The sequence below is a fragment of the Monopterus albus genome, unplaced genomic scaffold (assembly GCF_001952655.1).
Source record: "Monopterus albus unplaced genomic scaffold, M_albus_1.0 scaffold189.1, whole genome shotgun sequence".
NCBI lineage: Eukaryota > Metazoa > Chordata > Actinopteri > Synbranchiformes > Synbranchidae > Monopterus > Monopterus albus.
Window position 1 is genome coordinate 38,420 of NW_018128069.1, and position 7,992 is coordinate 46,411.

At 45.1% G+C, this 7,992-nt stretch overlaps 1 protein-coding gene across 1 annotated transcript in view; it reads left to right on the forward strand.

The window, feature by feature from the left end:
- Positions 1–19: 19 nt before the first annotated feature.
- cpne4a (copine IVa) overlaps positions 20–7,992 on the forward strand; it is a 59,550-nt gene continuing 51,577 nt past the window's right edge. The window contains exon 1 of the mRNA XM_020617361.1: positions 20–173. The gene's annotated coding sequence lies outside the window, so the exon portion shown is untranslated. The remainder of the gene's footprint in view (positions 174–7,992) is intronic.

Genomic DNA, 7,992 nt, shown 5'->3' on the forward strand with positions numbered 1-7,992 from the left:
GGGATGGGCGGCGGGGGGCTGTAGAGGTTCTCCTGCCACCAGAGGAGGAGAAGGATGAAGCTGTGTATCCGTCAGCGTGGAGCCGGTCTCAGGTCAGTGCGTCTGAGCTGAACCAGCGAACTTTCTGATGCTTCTCTCACTGTGGAGCTGCTTCTTCATGCACCTGTGACCAGGTAAAGAGCACAGACACTGCCACACGCTGCTTTCCTCCTGAGCGTCTGGTACTGTCTCTTCTTCCTCTTGTCTTCTTCTGCTGTCGTGCTTTCACATGGACCTCACTCTGTTTTGTGGAGCCGTTACCAATCTGACAGCATTGTAACGCGCCCCACAACATTCCCGCACTGTCTTTGGACTCACTGCTGCTCCGGGGATTTCATGATCTAACAGCAGCTTTATGTGTCCTCGTTTGACTTCATGTACTTCTAGATGTGTATGAAAGTGGGGACCCGAGCGCGGTCTGGTCCGGGAGCCAGGTCTGTGCCCGTTCCTCCTGCTGACGCGCTGTGTGAGCTGTGGGGTTTGGGAGAAGCACAAAGTGAGGCTCGTTTTCTCCTGCAACAAATATCACCTCAGTGTCTCAACAAAACCCTGGAATATTCACATGATGTCAAACTCGGAGTCTCTTTGAGCAGCTTGGAAAAGAGCAAAGATTGAAAGTTTAAGCAGAGCTTATTCAGATTTCATCAGAATTAATGATCTAAAAAGAATCTGTTTTTGTGGTGGACGTTAGGGTCTGAAGATTCGATAGTGAAATGACTGGAGCTGCATTGTCTTTATGTCTGAGGATGTTCAGGCGTTTTGTGGCTGGGTGAAATGGCTTCATGGTGTCAGAACAGTGTGGTGAGCCCACAGCAGCATCCATCCCTTCATTCACTCATTCACTTATTCATTCGTTCATTCATCTCTGTTCATTCACTGTTTAATAGGAGATCCCTATTCACAGAGATGATGCCAGCCTCGACCTAAATCCATGCATTAACAGCTTATTAATGCTCACACCTGCACACACCAGCCTTATGAGTGGATGACCAACATTTCTAACTGAATCATTAGCAAAGAGACGATTAACCGCAGGTCAAACTTTCACAGTCCCACAGCTTTGTTTAAACGGCCTCTGACTGATGCATCAAACATGAGTGATAAACTATTAGTTGCTCCTGATAAACACTGTAGCGAGTGAGCGAGTCAGTAGAGGGTGGCACCGTGGTGGTTTGTGGCTTTTTAAATATTCCTCTGACAGCCTGTGTTTTTCTTGTTGTTATGGTACATTCAGCTCCTGTCTGAGTCGGTGGGATTCAGCTCACAGGAATTCTACTGTATTCTACAGTGATACTTTCCTCGTTTCACTTGAGATGCCTGTTTGTGATATTTGAAACTCAAAAGCTCAGCTCATAATAACTTTATAATGTGCCCTGATATCTTCTCTCCTGTGCCGGTGTTTCGCTATAAGATGCCCGCCTATGTGCGGCCAGATGTTTGTAGTAACAGTAGGAGGATTTTCTCCACAGAGGCAGTTTGGCTCACGTGTCTCCACAGACAGAACCTCGGGTTCCAGGGTGTTCTGGTCTTTCTTCTGGCATTTCAGAGCATTTGTTTTGCTGCCTTCTGTAGGCTCATGTGAGTTGCATACACTGGTGTTTGCACTAGGTGTGTGTGTGTGATGCAGGGGGATTGTTCATATCAGCCACGCCCGTCCTCATCTTCGTTTGAGCAGAGACACACTATAGACGGAATGTTCCTGCCACCAGCAATCTCATGTACTGTCACTGCAAACGACCGTAAGCAGAGAAATTGAACTGCGACACACACCCAGTGCTGCAAAGTAACTGAGTATGAATGTATTCTGAGGTATCTGAATTTTACTTGGGTATTTCAATTCTCTGCTGTTCATACCTGGACTAGGCTACATATTCATGTTTTGGTTTCATAGTTCACAAACCTGTGCGCCAGCAGTGTGTTTCACTCCATAGAGTCCTCAGGTAACACTCATGTTTGGACTTTACTCTGAGGAGCATCTGGAAACAACAACCTGCCAGCGCCTCCCTCCACGTCGGCCGCAGGCAGATGTGAATTTCTTCAATTGTGGCACAAGTGTCCACATGGACTCAAGGATGAACTGGTCATGTTTTGGTGGCTGAAAATCAGAGGTCACAGTGACATCACGTCTGTCTTGTTCCTGTGAACCTGACTGGTTGGCGGCGGCAGTAGATCCGGCTCTGACTGATACTTTCAAGTTGAATGAGTGAATTAAAAACATGAAGAGGGTTTTTCACTGATATGTGTAACTGGTCACATCATAGTACACACTGTGGGCTGTTTTTCCTGTGTTTTACATATTGTAGTATTTAGGTCAGGAGTGGAAGTAAAATTAGTAGTACCACAGAGTAGAAATACTGTGTTACGAGGTAAAGTTCTGCATTCAAAATGTGAAGTATTAAAGCACTATCAGCAAAATATACACTTATTATGTAGAAAGGCTCATTTTCACAGTAGTGTCCATCATGTTATTGGATTATGATGATCGATACACTGAGGCGATGGTAAAGATGGTGCAAATATTACCAACGTTTTCTACCGTGGTGCCGTCAGAGTTTCACCTTCATCTTTGATAATGTGTCATCATTTATTTGTTGATTATTTTCTGTATTAATCTGCGCTGCAAAGTAACTGCAGCTGTCAGATAAATGTAGTGGATTAACAGTAAAAAGTATCATAAAATGGAAATACTCAAGTAAAGTACAACTACTTCAAAGCTGTCCTTAAGTACACTGCTTGAGTAAATGTACTTGGCAGTACATGCACCATACTTCTTAATGTAACGGCAAGTTCCTCGGGTCCAGTCGACCTTTGTTGGAGCGGTAGTCTGTGTGTGACCACAGAGCGACCCCATGATGCTGGGACCAGGGCTCTGTGGGGGTTGGACCTCGGGGCTCTGGACATACTGGTGGTGGTCTGGGCTCTGTCAGGCTGCAGACCAATGCGATGCCTCCCCGAGGGGCTTGAATGATGGATCAGAAACTAAGCTTTAACATCTTGGTCTGCAGAAGCTGAATTCCAACTTGGTCTTGATTTTCTGGGCTCTGGGAAACTTTTACAAATATGAAACTTTTCTACTTTAAAACTCCACAGTACACAGAGTCACAGCTGACTTTCAGTGCAGTGGGGGGTACCCTTCACAGGAGGAGGCTTTCTGGGCTCCAGGGTTGTTTCAGCAGTTGGCCACCGGGACACGGTGAAACTGATGCACATCCTGAAAAGGTGAAGCAGAGAGCTGGGAGCCTCTGTCTGCTGTGCAGTGAAGCCCTGATGGTTCTCCACAAACATGATGTTTTCTTCAGCGCTGGCAGCGAGTGGGGCGCTGAGCTGTTAACGGTGTTGCAGCTGTACAGGGATCTGTATGACGGGACTTTCATGAGCAGCTCTTTAGTCTGTTGTTGGATGTCAGCGTGCAGCAAGGCTCAGCTGGAGGGAGGGTTCATTTGCTGCTCGACTGAACAGCTAAAAGCTTTAGCAGTGCTCCGTGAAAGCTCCGCGCCTCCTCCCGACATCCACCTGCTGAGCTCCCACTGCAGTTTACAGCAAAACGATCTGCTGTCTTTAGGTCAGAGAAGACCGATGATGAGCTTCACGAAGAAGAAAAACATGCCAACAAGACTCATGCTGATAGTACCCCAGGCTCCCAGTGACTTCTAATGGGTTTCTGCTCAGATGAATGGTTGCATGTGATGAAAACTGTGTTTCCCGAATTTCCACCTCAATTAAACTATTCCCCCAGCCCCTGCAGGAAATTCAGTAAAACCTATCATTTCTAAGAGATTTTAATGTGCCTGGTGCAGAGTCAGTGTGTGGCCTGACAGCAGGTTGTTGTATCACTTCAACTGCAGCACCGGTGCCAAAAACGATGCAGTGAAATCAGTTCACGAACACTGAGCTGGTGGAGAACCCTGTAGAAGAAAGAAAGGAAACAGGATGGAGTGGTGACTTTTGTCCCTGAGGACCAAACTCTGCTGCAGCTCAGTAAAGCACATTCACCAACATGGCTTTATTACATCGAACCATGTAGAACCGATGTGTGACTTCTCATAATTGGCATGTGTTCATGTAATGTGTTGGTTAACATGCTGAGTCAGTAAAATATTAAATAACTATCCCTTCATCACCCCTGAATGCTGGACTACAGGACGTCCCGATGAGCTGTACATTCTCAGATGTAACAATGTGCTGGAGGTCTCACTGATTTAATCTTTCTTTCCTCCTCCAGAAACCAACGTCTTTAATCTGACCTCTGAACAGACTCTAATCTTTGAGAGTAAAACAAACATGGCACAAAATTTGAGACAGTAGGAGGACACCACGTCGTTCGTAGCATCCTAGTTCTCCCTCTGTGTACAACCCAGGAGGACACCAGGTCTTTCGTACCATCCTAGTTCTCCCTCTGTGTACAACCTCAGAAAGAAACTCAGAGCGTCCCAGGTTTAGGCACAAGCACTATTAGAGGATGGTTTGGCTGAAAGTAATGACTGAAGCCATTCAGTGACCTAGAGCTGCAGCCATGAGTCAGTTCACTGGTAGAAAATTAACCGGCAACTATTTAGAAGCAACAGTCACCAACATGTTCTGGTTCCACCTTCTTTAATATGAGGAGCTGATGCTTTTCTTTGTCAGACATGAGAATCAGCTGAGTGTCTGTGGATCTGCTGGTTGGACACAACAAGACATGAAAACACCACCTTTGGCTCTGGAAAGTCACAGTGGGACTTTTTCCCAGTGTCTGACATTCTGGGAATAAACAGATCATCAGGACAATGATCAGCTGATTGATCAGGGACCCTGCTGGTTGTAACTCCACTCTGTCAGTCAGGAGGCTCCTCTCACCTGCCACCAGCTGCTGCAGAAAGCCAGCAGTAGCCCTGTTATTTGAGTGCATGTAGTGACTGTGCCCAAGCTGAACACACCGAGAACAGCAAAGTGGTTTGTCTTGTGACTTTAATTTATGATAGGTCCAGTGTTCCCACAGCAGACGTGTTGGTGCCAGTAGTTACTATAGTTCCCTAAAGCTTGAAGACCTCAGTGGTAGGACGGTGGCTGTCTGGAACGCCAAGATCATGGACCAGAAGCAAGTCTGGATCTTTTTTCATCATGAAGATATGACAGCATTAAATTCAGTTCAGTTCAGCTGAAGAAAACAGTTTTGTATTATTTTGGGTGGAGTATCTGTGCTGGGCTGAAGGGTGGGGCATGCTGCTCCATCTCTCTGTGAAGGCCTCAGCCAGCCATGGCAACACATTTATGAAACCGAGGAGAGAGCCTGTGTGCCTAAGAGAGCGAGTGAGCAGCGTGTCGGTGAGGTGCTTCCTGTTTGCTCTCAGGCTGCATCGCTACTGGATTTAGGATGTACAGTATGTTGTAATTAGAGAGCACCATGGGTGTGATGGATGCTCCCCTCATGTCTCATCTCACTCCTCATCCCTTTCATCACTTAATGTTGTTACAGAGTGAGTTCTGCTGCATGATTTATAAAGTGCATCGGCACTGAACAGCACTCTGGGTAAATTCCCATGCGCCCCTGTGCTGTGTGCAGTGCTTTGCTGGAGAGAGAAACCACTGCTCAGTTTGTGACTGTGTCACCTCTGGTTTACAGCCTGACCTGAGGGGGCCGACCTCCTCAACAGCCCCGATTAACCCTAAACCTATTTCATATGTACAGAAAAGTCATTTCTAGGAGACAGGGTTGGGTATTGATACTACTAGTATTGATCTCCATCCAGATATAACTGTTCCTTTGCTGATTAGTAGGACAGTTCTGGCTGTTCTTGCCTTTTGACTCAGAAATCCACAGGCCTGTGTGCTGCAGTGACCTTGTCCAACACGCCCAGTGAAACCTGATCCACGGTCTGATTTGACCGATCCTCCTGGACTCGTCTTCTCCCTCACATCCTGTGTAAGTGGAGCCAGCGGTGTGGAGGATGATGTCTGCAACTTCCTCCTGTGGCGTACATTACAGATAGCCGGTCAGATAGCGCAGCCTGAGGTTAATCAGATGAGGCCGACTGCTGCTGATGGGATAATGGAGGGTGGTGATGAAGTGATTGGTGGTTGGGGTGGAGATTAGATTGCTGTTCCCTGACCCAGCTGAAATGGTTTCCTGTGAAGGTGGTGGCTGTCACTGATGGAGAGGATGAAGCTGCTACGTGACCAGGGTCGGGTCACACAGAGATGCTGCTGCATGTTCGACTCGGACGCTGAAATGTCTCCATCAGGAGGCAAAGGATGTCAGTTTTCTCTTTTACTTGAAGTAGTGGCTCTGGACGCTGGTGTGCTGCTGTCTGATTGTGTAACCGCTCTATAAATCCAAAGACCTTTTTGCCTCTAAATGTTTCAATACAAAAAAAAAAAAAGAATCTGTTTGGAAGAAACTTACAGTGGAACAGTTTAAACTACAGATAACTTTGACGGTTTTGTGGCCTAAGAGAAAAGAAATCATGTCGTGTCTGCATCGGGCTGGTGTTCAGCCAGTAGCTGACAATCTTGAAAAGTGAGTAAATCTTTTGGAAAGTCTTTTTGTGAAAAGTGCAAACTTTTTTTCTTTTTCTTTTTTTTTTTTTTACAGTTTTGAGTTTGATGACACTTTAGAGACATTTCTGGAAAATTACAACATTGCAACACCTTTTTTGAAGGTAAAGCTATTTTGGATGTTTTTGGGAACCTTGTGACCTAATTTGGAAAAGCACATCTGGTTGTTGGGATTTGTGGAACAGTGAAGACTTTTATAAAAACACATTTCTGGAAAATTTGGGTGGTTTTAGAAAGTGATGGCATTTTTTTTACATGTTGGGGAATTTGTGGAAATGTCAGTCATTGCTAGAGAATTTCAGACAGTTTTTGGAGCATGAAGACAGTTTGGACATTTCTCTTGACTGCTCAGCATTTTAAATTTTTATATTTGAGGATATTCACTAGACAAGTTTGTTTTAAAAGATTTTTTTTTATTGTCATTTTTGGTGGAGTTTAGGCTTTTTATGAGATCACGACACTTTCTGGAAACACCTGTGGAAACTGGATTTGTTGTTTTGGAAATTGTGGACATTGTTAAAACTGAGGACATTTGGAAAATATATTTTTCAGAAAAGCAAGACATTCCTGAAAAGTGAGGACTTTTCTTAAAATATTTCAATATTTTTGCAATTTGAGGGCATTTTGATAAAAACGAAGACTTGCGGTGAAAGCGAAGAAACTGGATTTTGTGGACATTTCTGAAACATGAAGATGGTTTTGGAAAACAAGAACATTGTCTAGTCTTCACTGAGGGTTAAGAGTTGCTCCTGGGGTTGGGCGAGAGTTTGGTTCAGGTTGATTCTAGAGGTTAGAGAACCGGTGACATCCCCACGAGTACGACTTGTACTGAAACCCTCTTATACTTTGTGTCAGTGAAGCTACATCAGACAATGTAATCACTGAATTAGTATGGACAGCCATGCGTGTGTGTGTGTGTGTGTGTGTGTGTGTGTGAGAGATAAAGCCAAAGTTTATCAAATCAGCATCACTTTTAACTTTTTTTATGCACAATGTAATCGGTTTCTTCCAGTGGGTTCACTGAATACAGTTAAATTAGTGTAATAAATTAAATGACACAGGGGTAAAATCCTCTGTTATTCTAATTTAATTAACACTTGTTCAGCAGACCTGTTCTGGCTGCATCCAGTCTAATTGTGCCAGGCAACATTTCCATGCAATTAAAATACATACACATACAGTACATTGCACTGGGGCGGTTTGCAGCCGAGTGTGAAGTGGCTGGGATTAGAATCAGCACCTCCAAATCCGAGGCCATGGTTCTCGGTTGGAAAAGGGTGGCTTGTTCCCTTCAGGTTGGTAGAGAGTTCCTGCCTCAAGTGGAGGAGTTCAAGTATCTTGGGGTCTTGTTCACGAGTGAGGGAAGGATGGAACGGGAGATTGACAGGCGGATCGGTGCAGCTTCTGCAGTAATGCGGT